Source organism: Canis lupus, chromosome X (genome assembly GCF_003254725.2).
Source record: "Canis lupus dingo isolate Sandy chromosome X, ASM325472v2, whole genome shotgun sequence".
Classification (NCBI taxonomy): Eukaryota; Metazoa; Chordata; class Mammalia; order Carnivora; family Canidae; genus Canis; species Canis lupus.
In genome coordinates this window covers 120,047,008-120,065,996 of record NC_064281.1, presented here as the reverse complement: position 1 = coordinate 120,065,996, position 18,989 = coordinate 120,047,008, and the positions used below count along the sequence as shown (strand labels likewise).

Below are 18,989 nucleotides of genomic sequence, written 5' to 3'. Positions count from 1 at the left end.
TAACAGTTCTTTGAAATAATAATAATAATAATAATAATAATAATAATAACAACAACAAAAAGCTTTATGAAAAGATGCCAGGATCTCAGTAGAAAATCAACACATCTGATTTAATTTCCAATACAACATCTTTGCTACCACAGCTGCTATACGTTTTGCACAGATTCAGGCCGTGGAACATACTGCCAAGAAATTAAACCAAAAAGGATTTGTTGAGGAAGATAGTGTTCCCTAAACTACTTTGAACAGCTCTTCATCTCATTTTTCAGCATCAATCTTTTGAGACAAAACCTATTTTGCTCAAGTCTTTAGACACTGGATTAGAAAAGGCTCCTTAACTGATGGGGTTGGAGACAATAATCAGGCAGCAATTTCCTCGGTCCTACTGGAAAAATCGTGATGAGCTGAGTAGAGGTACTTCGACCAACTATATACACAGCATAATTTTATGTCTAAGCTGCTGATGACAGTATGTATCTCCCATAACAGGCCCTCTAACTATATGAAATAATGAACTGAGAAGAGGTGAGAGGCTGTTGATGGACTTAAGAAAACCTTAGCCATGGCCAAGTGATACTGATTAGAGAGCGTTGAGAGGCTGCATGACTAAGCCTAGCACCTCAGCACTGAACTTCACTTCCCTCTCTAAGTGACAAGAACACATTAAGAGGAGCTGTGTAAATCAGAAGTTTCCCTCTTCCAGGTACGCTATGGTGATGAGTCATTGAGGCGAGGACACTTCATGCAGTTCCTGTTCCAGGAAATGCTTAAAGACTTCTAAAGAAACCCTTCATCACCAGCCTTCTCTCTCCTTTCACTTCAAGAACCTTCCTGTTATGAAGAGACACAAGTGATCGCTAAGACAGTGGCTAACTCTCCCAGGAGCCTCTGATGCCTGCTCTGGGAGTTGAGGTGAAAGGAATTCTCGGGGGACCTCAGTAACTAGGAACAGCCATATGTCACATTGTCAGCTCCCAGTGAAGGAAATCTGGGGAAAATCTGCTTCGCCTGCTGCATTAATTTTCTAGAGCTATTGTAAAAATTAAAAAGTACCAACAAAGTAGATGGTCTCAATAGCAGATTTATGTGTGGGTCTCACTCTGGAGGCCAAAAATCCAAGATCTAGGTGTCAGCAGGGTCAGTTCCTTCCGAGGGCTGTGAGGGAAGGATGTGTTCCAGGCTTCTCTCCGTGGCTTGCAGACGGCCATCCTCCCCGTGTCTTCATGTGGTGTTCTCCCTGTGTGCATGTCTGTGTCTGTGTCCAATTTGGCCCTTTTATTAGATTAGGGCCCACACTAAAGACTTCATTTTAACTGGATTACATCTATAAAGAGAGTACCTCAAAAAAAAAAAGTCACATTCTGAGGTACTGAGGGTTTGGATTTCAATATATCTTTTTGGAGGGTGTGGAATGGAAGCAGACACAACTCAACCCGTAACATCTGTCCAACATGGAATCTGGTCCCTGGGGAAAGCACTGTTCCTACATCATGGGAGCTATTGCTGGTAAGAGACTTGGGAGGCTTGGACCTCCAAGGAGGCTTGGACCAGTGACAGGGCTACAGGGGCCCCAAGACACCATGCAGTCCAAGAAGTGACTGGTCCAAATTCGCAAGTCAGTGGCTCGGTTGAGATCACAGCCCAGTTCTTAGGAAGTGCCAGAAGCCTCAGGTAGAAGCCATGGGGAAGATAGCCTAAGGAGTATCCTTTTCCAAGGATTAATCCACAGAGCAGGAGCTCCCCAACCCAGGGCTCGTTCTCATAGCGAGTGAGTGGCACTCCTGGCCACATTTCTCAATGGTTGTCTGCCCTCACCATGTCCTCTTCCCCGCCCTCATCCATTCCTGGTGTCCATGAGGCCTGCCAGTGAGTTCAGCTGACACAAGTTCTCTTACCTATCCAAGCACTTTTAAATCCATTTCAAAACTAAAATGGAGAAGACAGGAGAAAATAAAGTGACTCAGCTCGTTGAAAAATGTGATTGAAAATTATAGCAACTTGGATACACTGAGCTTCCTCTTTTAATGATAAAACAAAGATCTAATTTATTGCTCAAATTTCATGGAGTTTTCTCTTACTGAGGTCTGCACATCAGACCTTTTGTCTTTTCTTTAAAAATTGTGGTGAAATACACATAAGTTACCATCGTAACCATTTTTAGTGTGACATTCAGTGACAAGATGTACATTCGCATTGTTGTGCAGTCATCACCCCCAAACCGAAACTCTGTCCCTATTAGACGACAATTCCTCCCCTCCCTCCTCCTGAGCCCCTGGCAACCACCATTCTATTTCTGTCTCTGTGAATCTGACTGCTCCAGGCAACTCATCCAAGTGGAATCACACAGTCTTTGCCCTTTTGTAACTGGCTTATTTCACTGAGCATAAAGTCCTCAAGGTTCATCCATGATGTACCAGGTGTCAAAATGTCCATGTTTTACTTCTTTTATATAAGATCTGGCTTAAAACACAAGCCTGTTAGTTGAGGGAGGCCTCAACTAAAGTGTAACTGTAACTAGGAAGTCATTATGCTTGGAAGTGAATCTTGGGCTCACTGAGCAAGGACTGGAGACAAGGATGAAGAGAAGTAGTAAGTCAAACGCTCCCTTGTCATCACACTTGTATCTGCGCAGGGCAGTAACCCAAACACACAGGGCAGTGGTTTTGGCCAGCAGCCTCATCTATTCAATCTCACTCAACACATATATATTGAGTGCTGATACACAAAGCACCACAGCCTATGCATAAAGAACTCTGGTGGCTTAGAGCAGGCCAGTGCAATGAGCTAACCTACAGAAGGCAGGAAAGCAAGGGGAGTGCACCAAAGATACCACCAAATTGGCCTTTATTCATTGTGTACATATGGCCTCCTCTCCTCACTCCCTGGCACTGCACCTCAGGAAGCTGCCACCAGCAATCTTTTGCTGCTCCAACGCCAAGTGTAGGTGATGGACTGACTGAGATCCCATTCACTCACCCTCTTGCCTCATTCCAAAAATGTTTGTTTTTTTTTTTCAAAAATGGTTTAAGAAGGCTGGTGCAGGTTATTGAACCTTTAAGTTCTCTATACCACAGCTTCCCACCCAGTACACTACATATTAGTCACAAGTTTGCATGGGTGGTGATCCACTCAGCCATTCCATTGGCTGGCAGAGCCTGAGGCAGGGCCTCAAGCGGTGGGCAGGACATTTCGAGCTGTGAACAGTCTTCTTCATCCAACTCCAATGTACCATACAATATTATCATTTTCTAAGGAGGTCTTTCTACAAGAAATAATTGGGAAGCTCAACTATGAGTTGTCTTTGCTTCCTCTGTGTCAACCTTATCTATTCCTACCTCCTCTGTGCAATCTCGTTTGTGATTTCCAGCCCAGTACTCAAGACACATTGACTTTCCCCTCCTCAGGGTTCAGATGAAAAGAGAGCCGTTACTCACCTTATTCTGAAAATCAGTACTATACCATGCACAGGAGCTAAACGAGCCCATATCCTCTTCGTCTCAAACTTGACTGCAGACCTAGTTATGCTTTCTGGTTCATCTCCTCCTACCAAACCAAGCATGACTTCCACTCTCGCACCTGTACGTTGTCTAACAGTGCTAGAGCACATAGGAGGCAATTCTGGAATGCTTCTCGAGTTTGTCTGTATAGTTGACCCTTGGATATGGGAATTGTGGGCTTCAATCCCCCATGCAGTTGAAAATCTGAGCATAACTTCTTACTCCCCCAAAACTTTACTATTAATGGCTACTGTTGACTGGCAGTCTTACCAATAACATAAAGAGTCAATTAACACATATTTTATAGGTTACGTGTATTCCATACTCTATTCTTACAATAGTAGGTAAGCTAGCGAGAAGAAAGTGCTATTAAGAAAGTCGTAAGGAAGAGAAAATACATTTACAGCACTGTCCTGTATTTATAAAAAAAAATTGCACACATACATGGACCCGCACAGTTCAAATCCATGTTGTGCACCTATATGTCTGACTCTTGTCTCAGGTGTGCACTATACTGCTTGGCAGCATGACACCATCCAGATTCAACAGCAGCCCAGGCTTCTCACTGACATGCGTGGATTGATGTGACTTGGTTCAGTCAGGTGTGTAATTTTCTCCCAAAATGCAAGCTGAGGTTCAAGAACTAACAACTGAGAATTCTATTTAAAAACTTGAAAGGTAATACAACATAATTAGATGTGTGCATGCAATTTTAGCCCATTTAGTTTTGTGGATCTATAATCACTTTCAAGTTACTATTATGACTTGATTTGCTGACTCATTTTTGCATAAAGTTTTAAATGGTTTCCATTTCGCTCAAATTCTGTTGATCCATTAGGAGCTTTTAAACTTCACATGACAGCAGAGCACACAGAGCCCTATGTTCTACAGGCACTAGAAATAATGTATTGATATCAAAATACTACCTTGGCAGAAATCAACTGACAAGCCTTGAATCAAAACCTCTCATGGAGTATATTGTAGGTGATTAGAGCACTTAGCCTCTAAAATAAATACTTCAACTCCATGTGAAATCATAAAAAAGTGAACCCATCTTCAAGATCATTGATATTCAGGAAATCTTTCACAGAGTACTTTACTGAGTCCCCAAAACACAATTGCTGGGAGCCTTCATCACAACAGCCAACCAACACTGCTCAAAAGAAGGGGGGGGAATGGAGCTGTGGGGCTTGGGTGATGTACATAAGGTAATTTCTCTTAGTTACTCCCCAGTCTACAAAATGAGGGTGCAGTGGAGCAGTTGATCCCAGATTCTATCAGAGTCTAAAATTGCCACTGTTTTTTTTTAATTAGGTTCAAGAATATTGTAATCAAGACAAGTGGCCCTTTAATTTTTGTGTTCATAGTCTATATTTGATCATTACGGTTTTCTATGGCACATCCTAAGGGATGAAAAGACTCAAAACAATACCAAACAAGCAAGCAAAAATTACAACACACCCAAGCTCACTATAACAATGCCTGTCTCCATACCCACAACCTGTCTTTTCTTTCATTTATGTCTGGTCTACTCTATGGGCCTTACTTCCTTTTGAAGCGAATTGTATCCCCTCTCCCAACCTTGTTCATTAAGCGCAAGGGGGAGAGACAAGGAGATGGGGATAGGAGGAAGATTATGCAGGACTTTGGATTTTACTCTATGCAAGAGTTGGAGTGGAAGAGTGCCATGATCTAAGTTTTACTTTTAAACTTCAATTGAGGAACTTTGTGGAGAATATATTGAATGGGACAAGGGCAGAAGCAGGGTAAAGCAGGCAGGAGGCTACTGTAGTGATTCTAGCAAGAGATGATGATGGTGATGATGGTAATAATGATGATGATGATGGGTAGGACTGTGGTAGAAGCCATGATGATGGTGAGAAGTGGCTATATTTAGAAGGAATATGGACAGATTTTATCGATGAATTAGATTTATGGTAGGAGAAAGCAGTATCAAGGTATACTCTGAGGTTTTGGCCTGAGCAACTGCCATTTACTGAGATTCAGAAGTCTGCAGAAGAGCAGGTTAGGGGAGGAGATGGGAAGTTTGGGTTGAGCTGTCTACTGCACACCCCAGAGGCTATGCAAAGCTCACAGTTGGGTGTACAAGTCTGGGGTTCAAGGGACAGGCCCAGGCTGGAAATGTAAATCTGGCAGGAGCACATACACGGTTTTTAAGGCCATGATTTTGAATTAGACCAGGAAGGCAATGAGTGGAGAGGAGGGAAGTGAGGGTGCTGAGGAAGAAGCCTTATGACCCTCTACCCTTAAGAGTAGACGAGGAGAAACTGCCAAAGGGGAGGAAGAAGCAGCAGCCAGTGTCGTGAGGAGAGCCAGAAGATTCTGGCATCTCAGAAGCCGAGGAAGAAAATACAACCTGCTTATTTCAAAGATTTGTCTGATAGGCACCACTGGAACAGAGCATGCAACTGAATTATAGGAAACAAAATCTTTCACAATGAACACAAATGTGGTGGCACTATGATCCACATGTTCTAAGCAAAGCAACTGTCCTGCCCAACTACAACACTGCCTGCCATGATCCAAACCAGTGCTACTCTTGCCCCCCGCTCTTTCTCACCACTGGGTGCTCATGGAAGTGCTAGAGCTGAGCCCAAGTTGAGCAGGCACTTTAGTTATCAGCCTTAACTGGGCCCAAACTTCAGCTCTGCTACGGACCAGCTGTGTGACCTTGGACATGCTGCTTGACTTCTCTGACCCTTAGTCTCTTCATTTTTAAAGCTATGTACCTCCCAAGGTGTTGGGAGAATAAAAAATGACCATCTATGCACATATCGTTTGGCACAGAGCTGAAACTCAGAGTGTCTAATCTTATTAGCTAACCTTGCAAAAAGTAAGATTTAGTGTATTATCTGAGAAATCCATAATGCCGTCTGTTACCGAAGCTCAGAGAAAAAAAAATCAGTCCTTGAATTCTAAGATACATAGAATCTCCCTCTTCCACTGCCCGACCACTGCTGCTTCTCACACCTCCCCACTTCCCAGCCCGGCTTCATGCTGTCCATGGTGGTCTCTTTCCCTCTAGCAGTGACTTCAGCTGGACACAGAGGAATGGCTGCTTTTCAGCCCTGATCCTAGTGGTTCTTGAATCATCCTCTGACACTTATGTGAACTCCAGTTCTCATCCCTTCTGGTCTTCTTCCTAGACTCCTCCTCCTCTACCTGCTCTGTGAAGCCTGGGCTGGGAGGCTCTGTCCTGGATCCTTCTCTCTCAGAAGCTATGCAGTCACCATGCTCATGAACACCCAAGCTTTACCTCTCCACCACGACATATGCTCTTCTCTCCAAAGTCTACTATACTCTAGGCTTGCCCTGTCTCCAGAGCTCCAGACCCACCAACTACCAACTGGGCATCTTCCCACTCCCTCAATGTCCTGGCAAGCACCTCCAGTTTAGTGAAGGTCTGAAGCAGGCTTCGCTCCCCCACCCCTGCAAAACACCCGCGACTCCCCTACTCATCATCACTTTAGCTGCCTACACCGGAAACCCGAAGTCCTCCCTTCCCTCACTCTCACAGTACAGTCACACTGGAAACAAACCTTGCTAGCACCACCTTCGAAAAATACATATTGCAATATCCTGGCCTCTCTGTCCCCTTCAGGATAGTGGTCCAGCTGCTCGGTATATCATAGAGTTGTGTCTGAGTCATAGGACTACTGGTGATTTTAATGTTTCTTTTTCGATCATTGCTACTTTCTAAGATTTCCTCCACAAACTATCTCCTAACTATCTCCCTAAATCCCTGCTGTTTAAAGTGTGGCCCCCATATCAGCAGCATAAGCATCACCTGGGAACTTCCGGCCTGAGCCCAGGCCTATTGAATTGGCCTTTTTAAGCAGATTTCCATGGGACTGTCATGAACACTTAGTTTGGAAGCACTGGTCTAGTTTCCTGACATCCCTGTCTCCCTCATTACTCCCATCTACCTCCTGTAACTTCCCCACATGTCCTATGATGCTACTCCTCTGCCTGCCACCTCATGGCCTCTCCCCACCATCCAATTTTGCCTGGTGCCTTTGTACCTCACTCCAGGAGAATAAACACAGAGGGGAAATATTTGGTTTATGACAGGCAAAAAAATGATATTATTAATATATAAAGATCTTAAAATCAATAGGAAAAACCCCAACAACCTAAAACTAATATTCAAAGAAGAGAAATTAGGGGATCCCTGGGTGGCTCAGCGGTTTAGCGCCTGCCTTTAGACCAGGGTGCGATCCTGGAGTCCCGGGATCGAGTCCCACGTCAGGCTCCCTGCATGGAGCCTGCTTCTCCCTCTGCCTGTGTCTCTGCCTCTCTCTCTCTCTCTCTCTCTCTCTCTCTCTCTCTCATGAATAAATAAATAAATAAATCTTTAAAAAAAAAAAAACAAAGAAGAGAAATTAGAGAAGGAAAATAAAATGGTCAATAGGATTTTGAAAAATCAAACCCATAAACCTCAGTAAAAAGTCAAAGAAATCTTTAAAAAAAAAAGCAAAAGTGACATAGACTGCATTAGCTATCTATTGCCGCATAAAAAATTATTCCCAAACTGAACAGTTTACAGAAACAATAAATATTGATTAACTCAACAGTTTTTCTGGGTGAGGAATTTGGGAGTGGCTCACCTGGGTGATTCTGGCTCAGGGTCTCTTTGCCAAGATGTCTGCAGGGACTACAGTCATCTTAAGGCTTATGAGAATGGAAGACCCGCTTCCAAGGTGATTCATTCACATGCTGGCATGTTGGTGCTGGCTGTTGGCAGGAGGCCTGAGTTCTACACCATATGGACCTCAATAATGCTGCTTGAGTGGCCTCATGACACTTGTTGGCTTCCCCCAGAACAAGTAACCCAAGAGAGCAAGGTAGAGTGGCAATGGTGTTTATGAGCTAGTCTCAGAAGTACATACCTTATATATACAGTGGAATATCATGCAGCCTTTGAGAGGAAGGAAATCCTGCCATCTGTAACAGCGTGGGTGAACCTGGAGGACATCATATCAAGTGAAATAATACAGACACAGAAAGACACATACTGCGTGATATCACCTATATGTAGAATCTAAAATAGTTCAATTTATAGAAGCAGACAGTAGAATGGGGGTGGCCAGGGGCTGGGGATTGGAGGAAATGGGGAGGTGATAGTGAAAGGATACAAAGTTCCAGTTACACAAGATGTACAGTTCTGGAGGCCTAAAACACAGCAGTGTGACTAGAGCTTACAACACTTCATTGTATATTTGGAATTTGTGAAGAGGGTAGATCTTTTTTTTTTAATTTTTTAATTGGTGTTCAATTTGCCAACATATAGCATAACACCCAGTGCTCATCCCACTAAGTCCCCCCTCAGTGCCCATCACCCAGTCACCCCAACCCCCCGCCCACCTCCCCTTCCACTACCCCTTGTTCATTTCCCAGAGTTAGGTGTCTCTCATGTTTTGTCACAAGAGGGTAGATTTTAAGTGACTCACCACACACACTTATACACACACACCCATGTCCATGCACACACTATGCAAGGTGATGGAAGTGTTAATTAGCTTGATTTTGGATATCAATGATACACACAACATATACATGTATAAAAGTATCCCATTGTACACCTTGAATATATGCAGTTTTTGTTAATTCTGCCTCAACACAGGTACAAAAAAGGAAGAAAAATATCTCAAAATTTGATTTACCTTTTTAAAAAGAAGTACACACCTGCCACTTCTGCAATATCTCATTGGTCTTACAGGACAGCCCTATTTATTATGAGAGGGAACTACACAAAGGTGTGAATGAATATCAAGCAGCAAGGAACATTGGGGCTGTCTTGGAGGCTGCTTGGTATTTAGCCTCAAAAGTGCATAACCTCTGACCCAGCAATTTTCATTCTAGGGATCTGTCCTAAGGAGTTAAATATGGATGTGTAAAAAGATTTAAGTGTATTATTAACTAATCATAGTTAATAATAGTGAAAATTTTGCAAAGACTTAAATCCCCGTAATAAAGAATTAAGTATGTTAGGGTACCCCATGCAATGCAATATTATGGAGAAGAGTATTTAGTGACATGAAAAAATATTTATTGTGTATTGCTAGGCTTTTTTTTTATATAGGAAGTAACAAAGTAGCCACTCACTGTTTGAGGAGATTTTTAAAGCATTTGTGTATGGACAGAGAGGAGAGAAGAGACTGAAAGGATACACTTCACATGTAAGCCATGCTTATTCCTGGTGGTGGCATTACAATGATTTTTATTGTTGTTTTTTGGGAGTAGTGATTGTTTCCTACAGCAAATACCCATAATGTGATAATAGGGAAAAAATGATATGTTTTCATTTTTACAAAAGACTTAGCCCGAGCATCACCTCCTCCCAGAAGCTTCCCCTACTCTCTGTGCTGTTTTCACCCTCCAGCCTGAGTTAGTTTCTTCCTTTGCATGCACTCAAAGCATCCTGTCCAAATGCCCCTTGGTGCCCTTTCTAAATAGTATTTTCCACATACAGGCCCTGCCGAACCACACGCACTCGGTGTGTTTTGCTGAATGAAAGCGAACATACTTCACACCTACAGCCAAGTGAGCTGGTGTGTCCGGGCTGGGCTCCATTAGGAACTCTACAAGGTGTCCTGGGAGGAGTAAGGGCGCTGCGGATGGTGTGGGGTGAGCCCCCTGTGCTCCCGGCCCAGACTCTGGCACTTTCCTCTGGAATGGAGGTAAGGCCATTGCGCAGTTCCTATTTAGCAAGAGGACTGAACTGGAGGAACATTACTAGTCCTTCTACTCCATTTCAAGACAGTAGACTGAGCCACAAATTTACCCTGAGCGTCAGTTTGACAGCCGTCAGTTCTGTCCCAGGTTTCATCAATTAGATGACGGCAAGCCACGCACATCATGAGTTGAGGCAGAGATCAAGCGAATTTGATTAATGATGTCTCAGAGATGTGCTACAAATAGCACATGATCCAGTATGCAAGTCAACTCCTTTATCGCCACTCGTGCAAACAGATCAGATGAGGCTCTGAAATATGGTGCCCAACTCTGCCAAAGCTTCTACACTGCACACACTTCTGAGCAATTTAATCGAGATGACAAGCACTTGGGACAAGAACATATGGCAAAGTTGAGTTATAAATGCTCTTTTCTTCCTGAAAAAAAAAAAGATGGGACATTTTAATCGGGTCTTGAATTATGTTTATATTACCAAAAGGAAAAGTATATTATTAATGAGCAAGGATGTTTCAAGCTTCTAGGCTTCCTTTCTAGAATGTCACCAGATTAATCAAGGACAAAAGGGCCACAGATTTTTCATGCCTAAAACTCAGTTCTTTTTTTTTTTTAAAGATTGTATTTATTTATTCATGAAAGGCACAGAGAGAGAGAGAGAGAGAGAGAGAGGCAGAGACACAGGGAGAGGGAGAAGCGGGCTCCATGCAGGGAGCCCGATGCAGGACTCGATGTGGGACTCGACCCCGGGTCTCCAGGATCACGCCCTGGGCCGAAGGCGGCGCTAAACCGCTGAGCCACCTGGCTGCCCTAAAACTCAGTTCTGACTAGATCCACATTTAACATCACGGCAAGGAAATTTTTTAACAACTAAAATGTGGAGGGGGCCGATGATAGCAATACACTTTAGTAGCCAGGCAAATTTTCTTCAAGCCAAGGGGCCAAGAGAAAAGATAAGTGTAAGAGATCTCCACAGCTTGGTGCAGGGTCCGCATGTGGGGTACGTAGGCCTGGCATGGAGGACTCAGCGGTCCTATGGCTCTGGTTTGCCTGGGTGACTTGAGGCCTGCCTCAGGTTCAGCTCTGAGACCTTGAGTCCTTTATCATTAGAGGATTGGAGGATGGACTTGTCTTTTTTCCAAATTCCTCAAAAAAAGGTGCTTGGGGCCACATATGAGTATAGAGGATGTGAGAAAACATCCCTCAGCCCCCCAATACATGCGCCTGTGCGCACACACACACACACACACACAGAGGCATACACTTCAAGCAGGACAGCTCAGCTCACAGCACTATCACGTGATGACTTTCCACGTTACATTTTAGTAGGAAAAGGTGTTCTATTTTATTTTTTTTTTCTATTTTTTTTTTTTTAAGAAAAGGAATGCTAAGAAACTTCTGGACTCCTTGAATTCTAACTCTATGATCTCTTCTGCAGCTTTGTTGGTTCCATACTCAGATAAGAAGTCAGTGAAAATATGGATAGCTACTAAAAATTTGGGTGGCAACTCTGTTTGGTTTTTAAAGTTTTGATTTGTGGTCTTTGTGTTTCTTTTTCACAATTGCCAGTTGCCTCTGAGGCTCCCTTGTACAGAACCGAGACAAACTGCTCAGGTAAATGACAGCCTGACACTTTCATATTTCTGATTCAGTTGATATTAGTCACATTTTTCCCCATTGGGAAGCTCCATATTTCCATGACAAGCGCTTCATATTAATTTTAAAAGTGGATTCAGTGATGTCATAATTTCTCATTTTGTTCAGTCCTGAAGCAAATAGTCATTCCCTGTAGAGAAGGGGGATGCATTCCACCAGATAATTACTGTTGTTTGTTATAGAGACAGAAAGAGCGATAATATCTTCTTTTTTAGCATATTCCCCTAATTCATAATAAGGGAGATTAATAAAAGATTAAGGAATAATGAGGAAATAGTTATTTTATAATGAATCATTGTTTTATTTACCCGTTGTAGGTACCTTGCTAAGAAAGAATGTTTGGCTTTGAAAGATAAAAAGGTCCTTCTGGAACTTTTGTAGTTAATCCCTAATATTTGGTAGCAGTTATACATCCTGACCTGGCCTGTGGTGGCAGTGAGGTGCACTGCTTGAGTTCGCCAGGTGAAGACCAGTGCCAGCCCCACTGGACTCAGTAGCTGCGGAGAAGAAAACATATGTAAGGCCAACAGGGAGGTGTTAGCCAGAAGACACAGATGGGGGAAGGAAAGCTCTGAACACTCTCTTGGGAAGAAATGTTTTCCGTAGATAGAGAAAATGTTGGGTTTCTTTTAGAGTCTGCTTGAGCAGTGACCAATGGAAATTATGAGAGAAAGGTTTCTGCTCATCATCTGACTGTGGGGCCTGGTAAAGTGTTCTGACTTGGATTTGTCTGTCTCCAGGCCTGCGGTTAATAAATGTTAGCAAACAGCTCAGGAGGTCATTGTGTTGTGGCTGGAAAAGGGATAAAATGGGTGTAGACTGGAAGGTGGTTCCATTAGAGGCTCATACGTTTAAATTGCAGTTATTTTCTGCGCAATGTAGCCTTTGAGCAGAATCTGTGATTTCACAAAGCCGACCATGCTAACAATGGGAGTGGACTGTTATTTTGTTTGGGTGCTTCTTCCAGAATCAGCTTTAAAATAAGCACCATTAATCAGCAAATAGCAGTAATAATCTAAATAAGGGCACCTTGAATTCAACTGTGCAGTGCACAAAACAACAGGTTTCATCTGGCTGGCCTTTGCACAAAGCCATACAACAGGCGGGTGTCGTCTCCACTCACGTATGAGGACATGAAGGCACGGAGTGATTATGGGAATTAGCCAAAAGCGTCCCTCAAAACTCACAATATACTTTCCCTAACGTTATTGCTTTTCCATGACACACATCCCTTGTGAATGGAAAAAAAAATCTAAAGATTTTACTTATTTATTCATGAGAGGCACAGAGAGAGAAAGAGGCATGACACAGGCAGAGGGAGAAACAGGCTAAATGCAGGGAGCCCGATGTGAGACTCAATCCCAGGACCCCAGGATCACACTTGGCGCTAAACTGCCGAGCCACCCAGGTGTCCCAAGAATGGAGAAAATTAAAATGGACCCAAATCACCTTCATCTAGCTTCAGTCCCTGGGCATTATCCATCCTTGTATTTCTAAAAATCAAGGAGAACTACATCTCTAAGTAGGAGTTTGTTATTGCCTATTGTTTTATAAAACAAATTGAGCAACCTGTGTCACCTCTATAAGTCACCGGCCCACATTCTCTTTGGGCCCTCCGTCCCTTTCTATCAGCAAAATTGCTAGCACATTCATTGGAGTGAGGAGCAAAGTCTGTCTCAACAAAAAGCAAGAAAATGAACTGGCTGCATTTCAGCTCTTGGCATTAAAATCCAGTCTGTGTGTTGGTGGGGGGGTGCTTGGGGATGGTGAGACAGCTAGGAGGGGAACAGCAATATATTTCAGTGGGCCTATTTTGCTGGCTTTCTGGAAAAACAAACAAAAGAAATCCAAAGGTCCACTTGGACAGTCTCGCAACGCCCACCACCAAGAAAAGAAGCACCAGCTAAAATTCCCACTTGGCCCATAACTCAAAGAACACAGATTTGTGGCTAAGCCACAATGTTCACACAGAACTTGCAGGCTGCAAGCTCCCTTTAGTTCAAAGCCAGTCTTCGAAGTCCACATAAAGGGATCTTGGATCCCTCCTGTTGCAGTTTCTTCCTCCACACTTGGTCATGGATGAGCCCATTCATTCAGCCATTGCCCATCTTCCCAATCTCTGTGGGTGAGCATTCAGCAAATGTCCATCACATGCCTGTCATGTGCTAAGAGTCCTATGTTTCCAACTGCTGAAAAGTTTCTGATTATAAAATAAAAAGTGACTGTCAAAATAAGCATTTACTTTGGGATCTGCTCGAGCATTATGCCACAACACACTACTCAAACTTACCTTGCCCTAGTCTCCCATCGATCAGATTGCTGTTAAATAAAAACTCCTCTACCCCCAAGCCCCCCACCAAGCCATCTTCTCTTCTCATATCCATGCATCAATGAGCTCACTGCCACCCAACCCAGAAGGTACCAAGTCTGGGCATCTCAGCGGATCAGAAAGTGTTCCCTGTATTGGGCCGAATTCTACCTTCCCTGCCCCATTTATACAACCCAGGACACGTAGCTGCCAGTTATCAATTCTGCTGTCAATAGGAAAGTCTGGCACCAACAGAACGTGGCAGCTTTTACCTATGTAACTCCACACCCAGGATAACTGATAACCTGTCAAAGAGGTAAGCAAAGGACAGTTTTGTTATCCTTGTTCTTTCTTTCTTTTCCTTTCTATATAACTCACATTTAAATTACTTGCTGAAGGTGGAATATAAATGAGACTCAATCAGACCTCATGAGTCATCGTTTCAGTGGGAAACAAAGCCGCCCTGCTTCAAAAGGCAATTTAATTAATTTCATTATGTGCTGTGGAAATAAGCTTTTAGAGATGATTCAAAACACTTACGTGAGATTGTCTAAAAATAAGCAAATAATGCAAATTACTGTGTTTTTTTTTTTTTTGGTATGAAAGTATTAAAATAATAGGAAGATATTTTAAAATATAAAATGGGGCAGCCCAGGTGGCTCAGAGGTTTAGTACCGCCTTCAGCCCAGGGTGTGATCCTGGAGGCCCGGGATCGAGTCCCACGTCAGGCTCCCTGCATGGAGCCTGCTTCTCCCTCTGCCTGTGTCTCTGCCTCTCTCTCTCTCTCGCTGTGTCTCTCATGAATAAATAAATAAAATCTTTTATATATATTATATATATAAAGGGGAAAAAGCAGAGTGGAGTCTTAGCCAGTTATACGTCAAAGGTAAGGAAAGGAAACATGTCACTCAGGAAAGATGAGGGTCAGTTTTAACAGCTTCCTTCTGACCCAGGAAAGGACACACCTTCCATTCCACCCTTTGGACTTCTCCCTCTCTGTATCCCAGTTTTCTCCCCTGTAAAATGAGGATTCCTGTCATTCTGATTTCCAGAATTGAGGGTTAAATGAAAAAGTGAGTATAAAAGCACTTTGTAAACTTGCAAAATGCTGGACCTATATGACATCTTTCCAGTTACTCATAAATGACTCTTATTTCTTCCGAGTAGAAAAGTAACACTTCCAAGTTCTAGATCTTATAAGCAAAAACACTGCTTCTGTTTTATTTTCTCACATCTTATTACTTAGAAATATGATAAAACAGTGAGGACATTGAGACTTGATCCTCACCTGTACACCAAAACTGTCTGCCCTGTCTCCCAGAATGACAGACATCCAGTTGTCCAAGTCAGAAAACGTGGAGTCCTGCTTCATTCAACTCTTTCCTCCACCAACAGCCAGTCCATTGGCTCCTCTTTCAAAATATACCCAAATCTGGGCAGCCCGGGTGGCTCAGCAGTTTAGGGCCGCCTTCAGCCCAGGGCCTGATCCTGGAGTCCCAGGATCAAGTCCCACGTCAGGCTCCCTGCATGGAGCCTGCTTCTCCCTCTGCCTGTGTCTCTGCCTCTCTCTCTCTCTCTCTCTCATAAATAAATAAAATCTTTAAAATATATATCTCTCTCTCTCATAAATAAATAAAATCTTTAAAATATATATATATATATATCCAGAATCCAACCACCTCCACTCCCTGCAATGCCCATGGTCCAAGATCCTGTCCCTTCATGTCTCTCCCAGATGGTGATACTGCCCCCACTGAACTTCTAAGTGGTTTCCCCACACCCCCTTTCCTCTTTTCAATCCAGTCTTTCTGTTTTCAAATTTATATTTTCTGGGAAAGAATATCGTTTCTGTTAAAAAATGAGACACATGCATACACACAGACAGAGAAAAAAGAAAGAGAGACATTTGGGGCAGGTCCTCCTACCCCACCACAATCTTTGCACATTATCATATGATAACATGATGCTCAGGGTCCTGGGATTGAGCCCCTCTCACCCTCCCTCCTGCTCATGCACTCTCTTTCTCAAATAAATAAATAAAATCTTTAGAATAAAAAACACAATACCATTTACGATCACTCCTATGACCTTGGGATCATGACCTGAGCTGAAGGCAGACGCTTGACCAACTGAGCCACTCAGGCACCCTTGGAATGTTCTTCTTTTTTTTTTTTCAACCATTTAAAAATGTAAAAACATTCTCAGCTCACAGACCATGTAAAAACAGGTAGCAGGCCAAGTACGGCCCACAACAGACTGTAGTTAATCAACCCTTGATGGCATAATTAAAAACCTAACCTCAAGCCTCTTTCTTATTCTTTTACTTGCACCCAAGAGTATACGAATTGATACAATATCCTTTTTCTTTACTTAAAATTTTTATTTTGAAGTACTTGAAACATACTAAAATGTACACAAAACAATGTAATACGCACATATGTCCCCACCACCCAGATTTAACTGATATTGAATTTTACCATACTTGCTTCAGATAACATTAAAGAAACAAAGCCTTACCAAACAGCTGAAGGTGAACCCCTGCTCTCCCCCTAGAGGTACCAAATACCCTGAAGTCGGTGTCTGCTCTTCTATGCACTCTGGGTATTGCCATGCACTTGCGTATCCATAAATGATATGCCCTGTTGTTTTCTGTGTTTTTAAACTTTACATGAATGGCACTGCACTGCATGTAGTGTATTCTCAACTCCCCCCATCCCCCAGTATTATCCATGTTGATACATGTAGAACTGGTTCATTCACTTTTGCCACTGTGTGAATAAGTCACAATTCATCTAGTGATACCCTAACTGGGAGAAGGGAAGTTGGGTTTTTTATGGTTTCCCTTGTACCCAAAGAGACTGCACAAGGGTGTATTTTGTCACTTCTTCCCACTGTGGGCAAGAGGTTTTTTTTTTTTTTAGATTTTATTTATTTATTCACAAGAGACACAGAGAGAGAGAGAGAGAGAGAGAGAGAGAGGCAGAGACACAGGCAGAGGGAGAAGCAGGCTCCATGCAGGGAGCCCGACGTGGGACTCGATCCTGGGACTCCAGGATCACACCCTGGGCTGAAGGCAGGCGCTACCACTGAGCCACCCGGGCTGCCCAGCAAGAGAGTTTTCTAGCAAGCATGGGTTTGATTGTGCCCTTCTACTGTCGAAAACCTTTTGCTAGTTCTCTGTTGCCCAATCTTCTGACCTTTAGCCCTGTGCTTCTGCCTCTGCTCTCTGCCTTTGGAGCTCTGCAGCTCTGCTTGAGCCCTACCGAACTCCCTTCCACCTCTGAGCCTTGGCACATGCTCTTCCTTTGGCCCTCTTTGGCCCGAGCCTGCCGCCTGCCCACCCCTAGACCCTGATGGCACAGGTGCTGCTCTGCCCCATGCCTGACATGCCTTCCTCCCAGCTCCAGTCCTACCCCATTTCCCCTATCAAACCCTGTGCTTTCTCCACACAGCTAGGTGTCACCTCACCGAAGAAGCTTTTAGTGACCTTCCGTGACCCTGGGGGGTTCACTCCTGTGTGCCTCCAGCACAATGTTAGCTGACATCTACTGGAGTACATCCAAAAAGGGGGTGTCCCTACTTACTTGCCATGTCCCCTCTACAATCTAGATCTATTTGTATCCAGGCACCAGGCCCTTCATGCCTCTCTGTTCACCTTGGATTTGGCACATAGACAATATTCACTAAATATTTAATGGCGTAATATCTGGATAAGTGAATAAAAAGATGCTCAACATGATCCCTCTGGCATTAGCCTCCAGAAAAATGAATACAAGAATTACATGAACTGGGATATGATTGACAGAACCCAATCTAACTGGCTCTTCCCCGTGGATATTTGAAACCAGTAAATACTGCTATTTATAGCCTCTGAAGCCCAACTTTAGCTTGATGATTCAGCCAATTATTGAATTGCCCTAAGTTTTCTTAAAACTCATAAGTATTCTGAAACATAAACAACTCAGTTATTTACTTTTAGTTTACACAGTTTGCTTCTTGTGAAAGTATGTAAACTTGCAGAGAAAAGAAAATTCGTACTGACTAGGAAATGGATCTATAAAAATGATGATAAAACATTTAACTAGTAACCTAAACCTTAAGATTAAAAAAAAAAAAGGTAATATTACCTCCAGAAGCTGATAATTGGCCCTGTATTCACCAGAAGGATTTTTTCAATAATTACACATCAGTAGTGCTTCTATTTCTGCTACTCTTGGTGCTTCATGCCAAAGCAGACGTCCACACATGGTGTTCCATAAAGTCATGATACTAAATTTTTCCTCTTGTGGAAATCAATCTTGCTGACTTCTAGGCACAACATGAATCTAAAAGCATCTTGTCTACTGAAGACCAAGAGGGGCCACAGAAGGGAATTTTTAAAATATCTTAATTTTCCACCCTTTAAATCCTAGACCTGATACAGTGGGGACCATTTGGAAAAGCAATGTTTCTACATATACGATATGCTTCTTAAGCAATTGGCACAGAATATCATTTAACACTCTCCTGAATACTCAACACTATCCCCAGGAACTCTACGATACCAAGGGGACCGGCCTGGGAACTGTCTCAGCTTTTCCATGACTTGCTGTGTGACCTTTGGTGAGTTACTTCCCCTTTCTGGGCCTCTAACATACAATGAATAGTTGAACTGGACCACTGTGAGTTGGTTGCTTCCAGCTTTGGAAGGTATTTATCAAGTTTCCAAGTACATGTAATTTTATGTTAGTATTTTACAGAAGGAATACAAGTAATTGCACCCGGGGTCTTCTAGAATTTGGTAGGCTAGGGAAGTGCAGGTTAAACACAAGCAACAT

The 18,989-nt window shown here is 43.0% G+C and overlaps 1 protein-coding gene across 4 annotated transcripts in view; it reads right to left on the bottom strand.

Moving 5' to 3' along the window:
* VMA21 (vacuolar ATPase assembly factor VMA21) overlaps window positions 1–18,989 on the bottom strand; it is a 75,519-nt gene that overhangs the window by 35,221 nt on the left and 21,309 nt on the right. Inside the window, exons 2-4 of one of the 4 annotated variants that reach the window (XR_007409428.1) lie at window positions 12,284–12,361; window positions 10,303–10,630; window positions 8,408–8,482 (exon numbers count right to left, since the gene is read on the bottom strand). The exons of 1 other annotated variant lie outside the window; for it this stretch is intronic. The gene's annotated coding sequence lies outside the window, so the exon portion shown is untranslated. Of the gene's footprint in view, window positions 1–8,407; window positions 8,483–10,302; window positions 10,631–12,283; window positions 12,362–18,989 lie in introns of those variants that run through there. 2 more of the 4 variants (XM_025460737.3, XM_025460738.3) reach the window with 2 other exon arrangements.